The following is a 12,382-nucleotide window of genomic DNA, read 5'->3' as shown; positions in this document are numbered from 1 at the left end:
CCTATTATATTTTCTTTCCTAACATTGCTCTGCAGGAAAATAAGTAATGACTCATTTTGCAAGTGGTAATTTGATTTGAACACCAAATTGATTACAGTATTTAAAATGTGGAAAGCTTGACCACTTTTAAGTGCTATGGCAAAACAGAAGAGCTCAATTTCATCCTAAGAGGTTAGAAAGACAAGATAAACAGAGGCTCGAGACAAAACAGCCCAGAAAGGCAGTGATTTCATGATGATGGAAAACTACACCAGAATCAAAGAACTTATTTTCCTTGGCCTGACCCAGAGTCAAGAAGTGAGTGTGTTGCTGTTTCTTTTCCTTCTCCTGGTGTACGTGACAACTCTGCTGGGGAACCTTCTCATCATGGTCACTGTGACCTGTGAGTCTCGCCTTCACACCCCCATGTATTTCTTGCTCAGGAATTTGTCTATTGCTGACATCTGCTTTTCCTCCATCACTGCACCCAAGGTTCTGGTGGACCTTCTCTCACACAGAAAGACCATCTCTTTCAATGGCTGTCTCACTCAGATGTTTTCTTCCACCTTATTGGAGGGGTGGATGTGTTTTCTCTCTCAGTGATGGCTCTAGATCGATACGTGGCCATCTCTAAGCCCTTGCACTATGTGACCATCATGAGCAGAGGCCGTTGCATTGGCTTAATAGTGGCCTCCTGGGCAGGAGGCTTTGTCCACTCCATTGTGCAGATTTCTCTCTTACTGACACTTCCATTTTGTGGACCCAATGTTCTTGACACTTTCTACTGTGATGTCCCCCAGGTCATCAAACTTGCCTGCACAGACATTTTTGTCCTGGAGCTGCTAATGATTTCCAATAATGGCTTGGTTGCTACTCTGTGGTTTATGCTATTATTGGTGTCATACACAGTCATTCTGATGATGCTTAGGTCTCAGTCAGGGGGAGGGCAGGAAGAAAGCCATCTCCACCTGTACCTCCCACATCACTGTGGTCACCCTGCACTTTGTGCCCTGCATCTATGTCTATGCCCGACCATTCACTGCCCTCCCCACAGATAAAGCCATCTCTGTCACCTTCACAGTCATCTCCCCTCTGCTCAACCCTTTGATCTATACTCTGAGGAACCAGGAGATGAAGTCAGCCATGAGGAGACTCAGGAAAAGACTCGGGCCTTCTGGTAGAGAGGAACAATAGCTCCTCTGAATAACCACATTTGGAAACATTTGTATGTGGAATAAGATTTATTCTTTATACTGGTCATTTCCCTTCTCACAGTGGTCTAACACAGCCTCAAACTAATAGTTCTATTTCTCCTGTATATTTTCAGTTTGTCTGATGTTATCACATAGAATCGCCATGTAAACTTCAGTGGAATCTGTGAAATATGAAGAAACAGATACATGGAAAAGATCATTGCACACTGTTATCATACTTACATTTTGCTTTGGGTTTTGTTTTGTTTTCTGAGACAACTTTCATTCTGCAGGCCTGTCTACTCTAGAACTCATTATGTAGCTTAGCTAACCTCAAAGATCCAGACACCTTCCCATCTCACCCTCCTAAATATGGGATTAGATCTGTGAACCACTACACCCAACATGATTTTCATGTTTAAAAGTTAAACTTGATTTCTTATTCAATTATGTTTGTTTGTTTGTTTGTTTGTTTGTTTGTTTGTTTGTTGTTATTTTGGTTTGGGTTGGGTTGGGTTTTGGTTTTGGTTTTCAAGACAGGGTGTCTTTGTTTGGCCTGGTTGACCTGTAACTCTCTCTGTAGGCCAGGCTCCTTCTCAAACTCAGAGATCTATCTGCCTCTGCTCCCTGAGCACTGGGATTAAAGGTGTGCACCACCACTGCCCAGTTTAACTTGATTTCTTGAACAGACACATATTCATGGAAGCCAAAGGAAACAGAAATAACTGAGTCATAAAATGCTGTGACTTCACACTCATAGCCCAGGTTCCATTTGTCTAAGTCAACAATGTTAAAATCCATGAACACAATAGTATAACTACAATGCAGTCAAGTAGTATTTGTACAAACATTCCAAGTTCCAATCAGCCTATGTTGTTAGTACATGCAAAAAGCCCTGGATGCCTGACCTCAGTGTAGTCATGTACAGAAGAGCAAACAGCATTTCCTCCTTCCTCTGTATTATTGTACATAGGAAGACTGGGGTAAAGGATTCAGTGAAATTTATCTAAAAGCTAATAATAGTGATTATCATAACTGCTAATAATACAGGATCACATCCCCATATTTAACTCATTGGAAGTAGGCTTTGGAAATTAGTATTTCTTATATTTAGAAATATTGCATATATTGACATTGCATTATTTCACTGTGAGGAACAGCTGAAGAGCAAATACTTTATTATTTCCACATGAAGATGCTGAGAGTACTCCCATCAGATAAAACAATATATATGAAAACAGCATGGATCCAAATTATCTAATATCAAATATTGGGTTTTTTTTTGTTGTTTTTTTTTTTTTTTTTTTTTTTTCAGTTTGCCAGCTGTGCTGTTTATTACTGACCAGTTAGGCACCTTAGTTCATCCATCTAATAGCCTGCTTTTGTATCTCTGGTCTTCCCTGTTGCGCTCGCCACCTTCCACAAAGGAGGGTCTTTTTCTTCATCCCGCCCCGTGGAGAGACAGTTTGAAGCCGCACGTTGTTGTTCTTTTTCTTGAGCGTTTACCCACTGTGTAGATCTCATGGTCAGTCCTCCATGCAGTTGCCGGTGTGCCAAGAGATCGAGCAATCAGGATTGTCTGTCAGCGCTTTTTTTGCGCTTAGTGGCTCGTTCTTACTCCGGTTGGTGGGTACCCCATGCAATGTGTGGTTCCTCGATGGTTCCCCCTCAGCATGTTAATCGAGCCTTGTTGAGGCTTAACAAGTGCCATTGGAGTCTGGCGAACGGGGGGACCGCCGCTGCAACACCTTGCCGGACCTTTGGGCTCACACCATTGTACCTCGTTCGGTGGCGTGCCAGCTTGGGTTCTGCAGGCACGTAGAAGTTTCCGGCTTTCCTTGCCATCCTAGCCATGCGTCTCTGTCCGGTACTCTGCCTGTTTCCTTGTGTTGCTTTGCCTTTTCATGGTGGCTTCCTCCGCGCCTTCCCGGCGTCCTTCAGTGCACTTTTTTCCGGGCTCGCTTCACCTTCAGCTGCGCGTTCCTTCGCTTTTTCTTAGGGTCTCTGGTCGCGGTCCTTCTTTTTTCTTCTCCGGGCGGCCTCCTGGCTCCTTCCGTCGGGGGGGGGGGGGTTTGTTATAATAGTTCAGGACATAATAAATTTTACTACAAAAGATTTTAAGTACTAGAATAATGAATTAAATAACATAAATATAAATGTTTAGAGAATTTTAAAGGACTTTTTTGTAAAATACTGTCCTGGTTACTTCTTATCAGCTTGACCCAAGCTAGGATCATCTGGAAAGAGGGAATCCTGATTGGGAAAATTTATCCATAAAACTGGCCTTTGGAAGTATGTGGAAGATACTTTTAGTGATTGATGTGTGAGGGTCCAGACCACTGTGGCCTTGACACATCTGAGCAGATGGTCCAAAGCTGTTTAAATAGACAAATTGAGGGAAACCATGAGTAACAGGCCAGTAACCAGAAACCCTCCAAATGGTCGCTGCTTCAGTTCTTGTCTCCAGGTTCTTACCTAGAGTTCCTGCCCTAACTTTCCTCAATGATGGACTGTAATTGAGACATGGAAGCCAAATAAACCCTTTACTCCACAAGGTGCTTTTGGTCAGAGTGGTTTTATCACAGCAAGAGAAAGCAAACTAGGACAAATGTGAATCAATATAACACTGGAAGCAAAGGTAGGCAAAAAGAACCAAGCAGAACATCTAGAAATGAAAACTATAATGAACTGAAGACTGAAAAGGGATCACACACACAGGCAGTAGAATAACACACAAAAAGGTGGTTAATAAACATGGAGAACAAAGTGAGTGAACATAACAAATGCTAAGCATAACAAGAGTTTCTGTAGAAAATGGTAAAAATGAAGAAATGCTGCTTCAGGAGATAATAGCTGAGAACTTTTTACAACTTCTCACAAATGCAAAACATATGAAAACAGAATGCATAAATGAGATGTTCCTATGAGGATTCAATTGCACAGTTAAACAGATAGAAGAAAAAATCAAGAAACTTGAAATTAAGTCCATTGTAATTATATAGTCTGGATTTGACAGGCACACCAACATTTAATCTCAGAAGCTCCCAACCATGCAGACACCACAATGATCTTACATTATTATCATAGCTTATTAGATGAAAGATATGCAGGCATCTTTTTAACTGACCCAGAGCTTATCAGATAGAATGCCACAGGACCATTCAGACATAGATACAGCATCGCCTCTTCTCTACTGCACAAACATGAGAAAGTAGTTGAAGCTCATTGAGGAGGTGGGCATGATTACAAAGTGGAATGATGTTAACACTATAAAGAATCAAATATATATGAGTATAAAATTCAAAGGTTCGGTAAAGTAAGGTACTAAACCAGAGGTGAGGGCCGATATAAAATCATCCTAGAGACATAGCGTGATTGGGCTTTCAGGCTTTGCTTCAGTCAAAAATTACTTAGTACTTGCTGTATGCAACAATAATAAATCAATCAATACTTTGAGAGAAAACATAAATTGTACAATCTGAGAAGCAAAGAGATAAGCAAAGAGAATGAAGAGAGTCATAGACACTTGTGAGATACCATGAAGCAAAACAACCTATTCATGACAAGAGTCCTAGGATAAAAATAACAGGAGAAATGAAAAAGGAATATTTAAATGAGTAATGGACTGAAACTCCCAACTTTTGTTATAGATCTAATATATATATTGTATATATAGATAGATAGATATAGATATATATACATATATATATACAGATGTATATATATTCACACATATACTGTGGCTGGGACTGGGATGTAAAGTGAATAAATTATATTTCTAACAAAAACAAGGGAAAGAATTAAACATTATCTAATAAACAAAATAGATTATATATAAGATCTTTTACTACAAAAAAAACTAATGAAACTTCTAGATAAAACTGCTTTTAGAGTTAAAAAAAAGACATAGGACAGGTAAAGACTTTCTTTTTTTATAACTATTTACTTATTTATTTATTTGGCAGCAGTTTGCCCTCTCTCTTCTCCTCCCAGTGCTTCCTCCCACCCCACCCCACCCCACCCCCGTTCCCACACCCAATCCACTCCTTCTCCATTTCTGTTTGGTAAAAGAGAGGACTCCAATGGATAGCAACTAAACATGGCATATCTGTAGTGAGATAATCACTTTGTCTGCTTCTGTGGCACTGAATAAACATCTGTTCAGCCTGTTTGTTTATCCTGATCCCTTATTAAACCACGATACATATCAAGTTGCAGTAAGACTAAGCACTGCCCCCCCACTGTGTGTTAAGGCTGGGCAAGGCAATCCATTATAAGGGTAGGGTCCCAAAAGCCAATAAAAGACAGCCCCTGCCTCCACTTTCACGAGTCCCACAGGAGAATCAAGCTACACAACTGTAACATATAAGCAGAGTGCCTAGGTCAGTCCCATGCAGGCAACCTGGTTTTCAGTTCAGTCTCTGTGAGCCCCCATGAACCCAAGTTAGTTGATTCTGAGAGTTTTCTTGTGGTATCCTTGACTCCTACACTCCTTTCTTCTCCCTCTTCTGTAGATTCCCTAAACTCCACTGAATGTTTGGCTGTGAGCATCTGCATCTATTACCATCAGATGCTGGATGACTCCTCTCTGATGACAATTGGGGTATGCACCAATCTGGTCACAGAAGATTGCCAGTTCAGGCTACATATCTACTATTGCTAAGGATATAAGCCGGAGTCTTCCTTATAGATTTGTGGGAGATTCCCTTCACCCGTTTTTTATCTGATCCCAAAACACCCTTTCCAGGTGGCAGGGAAATAATCAAGCTGAGGGCTGAAATCAATAACATAGAAACAAAGGGATAAACACTTTCTAATAAAACTCTGGTTGCTTAAGAAGTACAAAAACATTTAATAAATTGAAATTTATAAAGCTGAAAGGCTTTTGTAAAGCAAAGGAAATAGCCAACTAAATAAAGAGGCTGCAAACACGATGGGAAATAAACTTTACTAGCTATAAACTGTCAAAGCATTAATATATCTTGAATGCACAAAGAAATAAAAAAAAAACTAAACATTAAGAAAATACATGGGTCAGGCATGATGGCATATGCTTTTAATCCCAAAAGCCATGCGGCAGCAGCAAGTGGATAATCAATTCAAAGACAACACAATAGCATACAGTATCCAGACTCTCTGTGTATTTTCCATTTTTATGTGGCTTTTTTATCACTCTATTTCTTTTACTTCTATTTCTTCATTTATTGAAACAGGGTTTCTCTGTGTAACTTTGGCTGTCCTGGAATTCACTCTGTATACCAAGTTCATTTGAAATCACAGAGATTTTTTTTGGCTCTGCCTCCCGATGTCTGGAATTAAAGGCATGTGCCACCACACCCAGCTATTCTCTTTCTGTTTTTTTTTTTTTTTTTTTTTTTTTTTTTCTCTCTCAAGCCCTATGTATATTTTAAACACACTGTAAACCTTTAGAGGTTTTTCTTTATCTTAATCTGTCTTTACTGTAAGTCTTTATCTTTTTCTGGCCACGAGTCTTTTTTCTGCTAAACAACAACATTGCTTAAATGAAAGCCACAGCTGTTTTAGCCACCTTCTATCCAAGATGGCTGGGGGAGGGGGACCAGCACGTTTTCCACCAACACTGAGAGCTGTGCTCACTGCCTTGGTCTACGCTGCCATCCAGCAGCATGCTGCCAGCTTGGCGATGTGGTCACTGTCACTGCCAGCTGTCATACACACCACTGAATTGTTAGCAAGGCTTCTTAAAAGTCCTGCGGTTTTTTGCAGCTGATTCCTAGACAGGAAACCTTCCTTAAAGGAGGCACACACAGTCTTTGCTTGTCTCTAGCAAAAAAAAGAGCCCACCCGAGAAAACTGTTGCTACCAAGAAGCCTTGCTTGTCTCTGTTATTTTGTTACAAGCACTTCTGCCAGCCTGGTCCCAGAGCCGCATTAGCCCCAAACAACTCTTTATGGTGGAATTGGCCGGGGGTGGATGGGAAGGAGATAAGAGGGACTGTATGATCATAATCATAGTATGCTACATATATTATCAAATTGTCAAATGCTATTCTTAATTAATAAAAAAGAACAAAATGCAAGGCACAATGATGCATATCTTTAAACAGTACTCTGGAAGGAGAGGCAGTCAGATATCTCTGAGTTCCAGGCCAGCTTAATTACAGGGCACAGTCCACAGCAGCCAGGACTACATAACCAGACTCTGTCTCAAGCAAATAAATTAAAATAAAATTTAAATTTAAAAAGACAATATGATGGGGCTGGAGAGACAGCTCAGTGGTTAAGAGCACTGACTACCCTTCCAGAGGACCTGAGCTCAGTTCCTAGCACCAGAATGGCAGCTCACAAAGGTAATTCCAAGATCTGATACCCTCACACAGAATTACATGCTGGAAAAACACCAGTGCAAATTAAACAAAATTAATTATGTTTTTAAAAGATAATATGATAATATAAAACCAAAACAGCTACAATCATCATAAGAAATGAATAAAACATCTATGACAATGGAACACCAATATTCTCATTTATCAGTTATATGTATTAAAAGTCAATCATTATTCACCCAAGGCAAAAAACACATTGTACTCTAAAAGAACATTCTCTTTATTGCTTTGAATCATGTGCATTTGTGTGTGTACCTGAGTGCAGGTGCCTTCAAAAACCAGAGGAGTCAGTTCCCCATGGAACTTGAGATTGAGGTGATTGTGAGCCAACTAATATGGATGCTAGGAACTGAACTCAAACCCTCCAGAAGATTAGTGTGTACTCTTAAACACTGAGTCATCTCTCTAGCCCCAGAAATTATTTTATTTTTGTTTATTTGTGTGTTTTATGCATATGAGTGTTTTCCTGCCTGTTGTGTCTGTGCATTCTCTGCATATGTAGAGGCAAGAAGAGGGCATTAGAGTCCCAGGCACTGAAGTCACAGATGGTTATGAGCCTCCATGTGAATTCCCAGAATCAAACAGAGGTCCTTGAAGAACAGCCAATGCTCTTGTCTGCTGAGCCCTCTCATCTTTCCAGCCCTAGATTTTATATTTTCTGCATGCTCCTTGCTGTCATGGCATCCCCAGAATAGATGGTAAACTGCAGGCCTAAGCCAAAACAAATCCGTCCTTCTTTAAGTTGTTTTTGTCAGGGATTTTGACACAACAATGGGACAATTGAATAGTCAGCTTTCATACTTTGTGAGAATAGTAATTATCTAAAATATACTTCCTTGCAAGGTGACAGTTATCTCTACCCTGTATTGGTCCTTTTCTTCTCTTTGTGTCTGCTGCTTTTCATTTCAGTTGCCACATGGTAACAGAGACAGGAAAAGTAGGACTAAGGATTCACTTGTGCTTGGATCACAGTGGGAAAGCAGGCTTCACAGCCTTTGAAAGAGCAACAACCAAAGATTCACATCTCAACTGTGTTCTGGAGCCTCTTACCTTACATTAACACAAAGCAAGTGCTATTGTGTGGACAGTTGCTGTATATGTTGCACTTACAAACTTAGCTTTGTCTAGCTCTCTCCAACGTAGATGGTTTTACAGGGCATCATAGAGTTGACAGGTATACCTTTCTAAGTATACTCAATGGCATCCATAAGAGGTGGACACCCAGACTCAAGAGCCATATTAGTCTATGCTTGATGAGGAAACTAAGTAGTATGAAACTGCTTGCGATCCAGTTCTGTTTTTCTAACTTCTTGACTTTTATCCATGAAAGTAATATGGGCAGTTAGGGCTGGGGAGATGGTTCAGTGGTTAAAAGGACCCAGCTTCAATTCCCAGCACCCAGATGGTAGCTCATGTAACTCATCTGTACTCCAGTTCCAGGGCATCTGGCATCCTCACACAGCACACAAGCAAAACATGCAAGCAAAACACAGTTGCATTTAAAAAAACAATTTAAAAAAGAAATATGGGCATCCAAATATACAAACTTTCATACTTCTAAAGACATGAAGAATGACCCTGGAAATGTTCTAAAACATGGACTGGAATGTTTTAACCAAGAACTGCTTAAGCTTTAGAATAAGGGCATTCAATTTTCTGACTTGGTAGCCTGAATAAAAACATTGCTTTTTTCATAATAGTCTCTGTTTACACATGGCTGCTTACACATGGGTGATAACAATTTAATAACCCCCCACTGAAACTAACCAGCAGTGATGGAACTGGCCAGTTGATTCCCACTAGCTTGCCCAACTATATACTTAGCTCTCATAATGAGCCTGAGACTAAGAGACCATGACATGACACAGGAGTCCAGTGCAAAATTTTAAAGATAGAAATCAAAGAGATTTCTTGTACTTCCTCTAAAGCATTTGGACACCAGCCAACATGTGTGAATATGCGTGTGTTGATAACATTTTAATGATTCCCATTGAAATTGCATAATCAAAACCACAGACGGTTACTTCTACTTTCCTGTCCAGTGACATTACCTTTGCCAGGCTTACATTAAGCCCGAAGCTGAGGATTCCAACGTAAGACAGGAACACAACAGAAGAACCTTAAAGATGTAACTCCTTGAGTTTGCTGTCAAGGAAAATGGAGCAAGGTCACTAAGATAGTCGATCGTGCAAAGGACTTTACCTTCAGAAACACATCTTTCAAAGGCTAATGTCAACAATTGTACACTGAACCTAATATATCATTTTATCTGTAGTTTTAGGGTAAAGGAAGTAGGTAAAGACGTATGCAGCTGCTAGTAAGGGTTGTGTGCATATTGAAATAGAGATGTTGAATTGATTGTGTTTAACTAATTTAACTTTAAATATTCCCAGGGATATTAGCAGTTTCGGACCAAAGACAGTAATCTTGATGACAAGCAACAAAGGTAGGTGTCAAGTACTGGAATTAAGAATTCAGGTGGTAGCCTGAGTCTAAGACAAGGCGTTAGGCAAACGCTAGAGCTTTTCAATTGTTTAGTATGTGGCTGCCACATGTTAAAATCAATGCAAAAAGTTTTTTGGATAAATGCAATTCTTCTAATTTTTTTCAAATGACCTTGTGACACAACATGTAAAGATACATATGTTGGATCTGAGAGAAGGGAGAACAATGTGTCTCCAGTGTGTTTCCATCTCCTGCTTATGAAATTTTCCTTTCTCAAAATGCATATGCAGTAAGTAACATGCTTGGATCAATCATTCATTGAGGTGACAATACCTGAGAACCATGGAATTCAATAATGAAACAATTACTGATGATAGTGAGGCAAGGAATGATGTTACTAATAAAAAAATCTCCTTTCTTTCCACGCTCGCCCCCACACCGCCAGCCCACTGCACTGCCTTTCTCTGTGTTCTCTGGATGGCTGTATCATTTCACCAGTTATTGGTATTACTTCTCTGCTTCTGTTATTGGAATGCATCCAGACAGGAACAAATTTTTGTCTCCACTGTTAAAATTTAAAACTTCCTATAGCCACCCAAAATAGGGCCCTACTGTGCTTTCTTTAACACTGGGACATCATTGGTTGGTCCCCATGGCTGTTGATGCACTTAAATATTTGAATTTCCATCAGACTGAACAATGCTCCAGAATAAGCCCTTGGTTGCACTTGTGTGCAATATAGCTAGCATAAGTCCAGCCCCAAGTGTCCTGAAAGGACAAAAAACTATATGAGAAAAGACTTAAGAAAGTATTGACTAAATGTATACTTTGAAGTTCCTAATAAACTCAGGGTTAGGGATACAATCAAAACTAATTTGGGGGAGTCCGGCTCTATTTTTTTTTTTTTTGAACATCAGATTTGGGTACACAGCTTTAGGGGTGCTGCAGATGTGTGAGAAACAGTTGTCTATGATGTAACCAAGTTTATCTGGAAATTTGTGACTCTACATTTAAGTAGCCAGTCTGGAAGACTTTTTCTAGTGTCTTTACACTAAAATTCAGACAAAGAAATCTTCTTCAACAATTTGCTGAGAGCTTCAAGAGTGATTGTTCCAATAAATAGAATAGCTCTGGAGCTGAGTCCCAACATACAACTCTTGAAATTTTGTGGAAGTGTAGGCTCTTTTCATCTCTTCTCCATCTACTGGGACTAAGTAAACACTGCTCCTTCAAAAATGCATAAAAGAACAATTCACCAGACTACTTAGGCTTGAGACAAATAGACCCTCCAGATCATCATGAGTCTCCTATGGCTTTTTCCCAAAACCTACAAATGGACCTGCTAATGATGCCAACTGGAGAGAGGGAGCAGAAACAGAGGAGGGGAGAGTAGGTTCCTACTTGAGTCCTATGTTTATGACAGAGGCTAAAATTGGAAACATGTGTTCAGACCCAGGAAAGCTTCATCCTTTTTCAATCCTATAGTATATCACATGAATCTCCCCCACCCACTACCTCCTACACAGACACACAGACACACACACACACACACCACAAGCACACACACCACAAACACACACGCCACAAGCACACACACCACAGACAAACACACATATATATAACACACACCACAAATATACACACACACCATGAACACACACACGCACACACCACAGATACCACAAACACACACATACATATATGTCACACACATGCATACACACACAGTTTCCTTCTCTTCCCTGCTTGCTCAAACTGATACTTTTGACCGCTCACAGTTCACAGTCCCATGATTCATTTAGCTAATGACACAATAAGAAAGGGGGGACCTATTCCTGGGGTTTTTTCTCACAGAGGGCTCGGCACTGCCTGTCATTAAGCACATAAACCCTGTCTTTGGTGAAAACTAGATGATCTTTCAGGAGAATTCCAGATTCTCTACATGTTCATATCCGGGAGTCTCCCTGTACAATGAAGAATATAACTGATAATAGTAATAACAAATTAGGGAAAGATAACTTGAAAGTGGTCCTTCTACTTTTTCTTAGGGAAGCCAGAATCTTTGATCCTCAAGTAGCATAACTGACAAAGAGAATCACACAGATTTCACTAAAGCAAAACAAATTGAGGGATGTGAAGAGATTGCCTTAGACCATTGGAAGTTTGATACCAAAAGCATCAAAATGAACCATGATTAATTTTTTCTGTTATGAATATTCTAAGTGTCACTACTTAATACATTTTTCAGTGGGGTAGTTTAATTATCAAACTAAAATGTGGACAATCTATTTCAGGTGCTATAGCCAAGAAGAAATGCTTCTGATTGTATCCTAAGAGCTTAGGAAGACAAGATAAACAGCCAGAGGCTCGAGACAAAACACCAAAGAAAGAGTGTGATTTT

General features: G+C 39.9%; 1 pseudogene; it reads left to right on the top strand.

Annotated features, from left to right (window-relative positions):
* Positions 1-231: 231 nt before the first annotated feature.
* On the top strand, positions 232-1,173 carry LOC127228898 (olfactory receptor 4D10-like; annotated as a pseudogene).
* The last annotated feature ends 11,209 nt before the right edge of the window (positions 1,174-12,382 follow it).

The sequence above is a fragment of the Phodopus roborovskii genome, unplaced genomic scaffold, assembly GCF_943737965.1.
Source record: "Phodopus roborovskii unplaced genomic scaffold, PHOROB, whole genome shotgun sequence".
In the NCBI taxonomy this organism is placed as follows: domain Eukaryota; kingdom Metazoa; phylum Chordata; class Mammalia; order Rodentia; family Cricetidae; genus Phodopus; species Phodopus roborovskii.
Note: the sequence above shows the minus strand (reverse complement) of the source record. Positions and strands in the feature narration are given on the sequence as shown.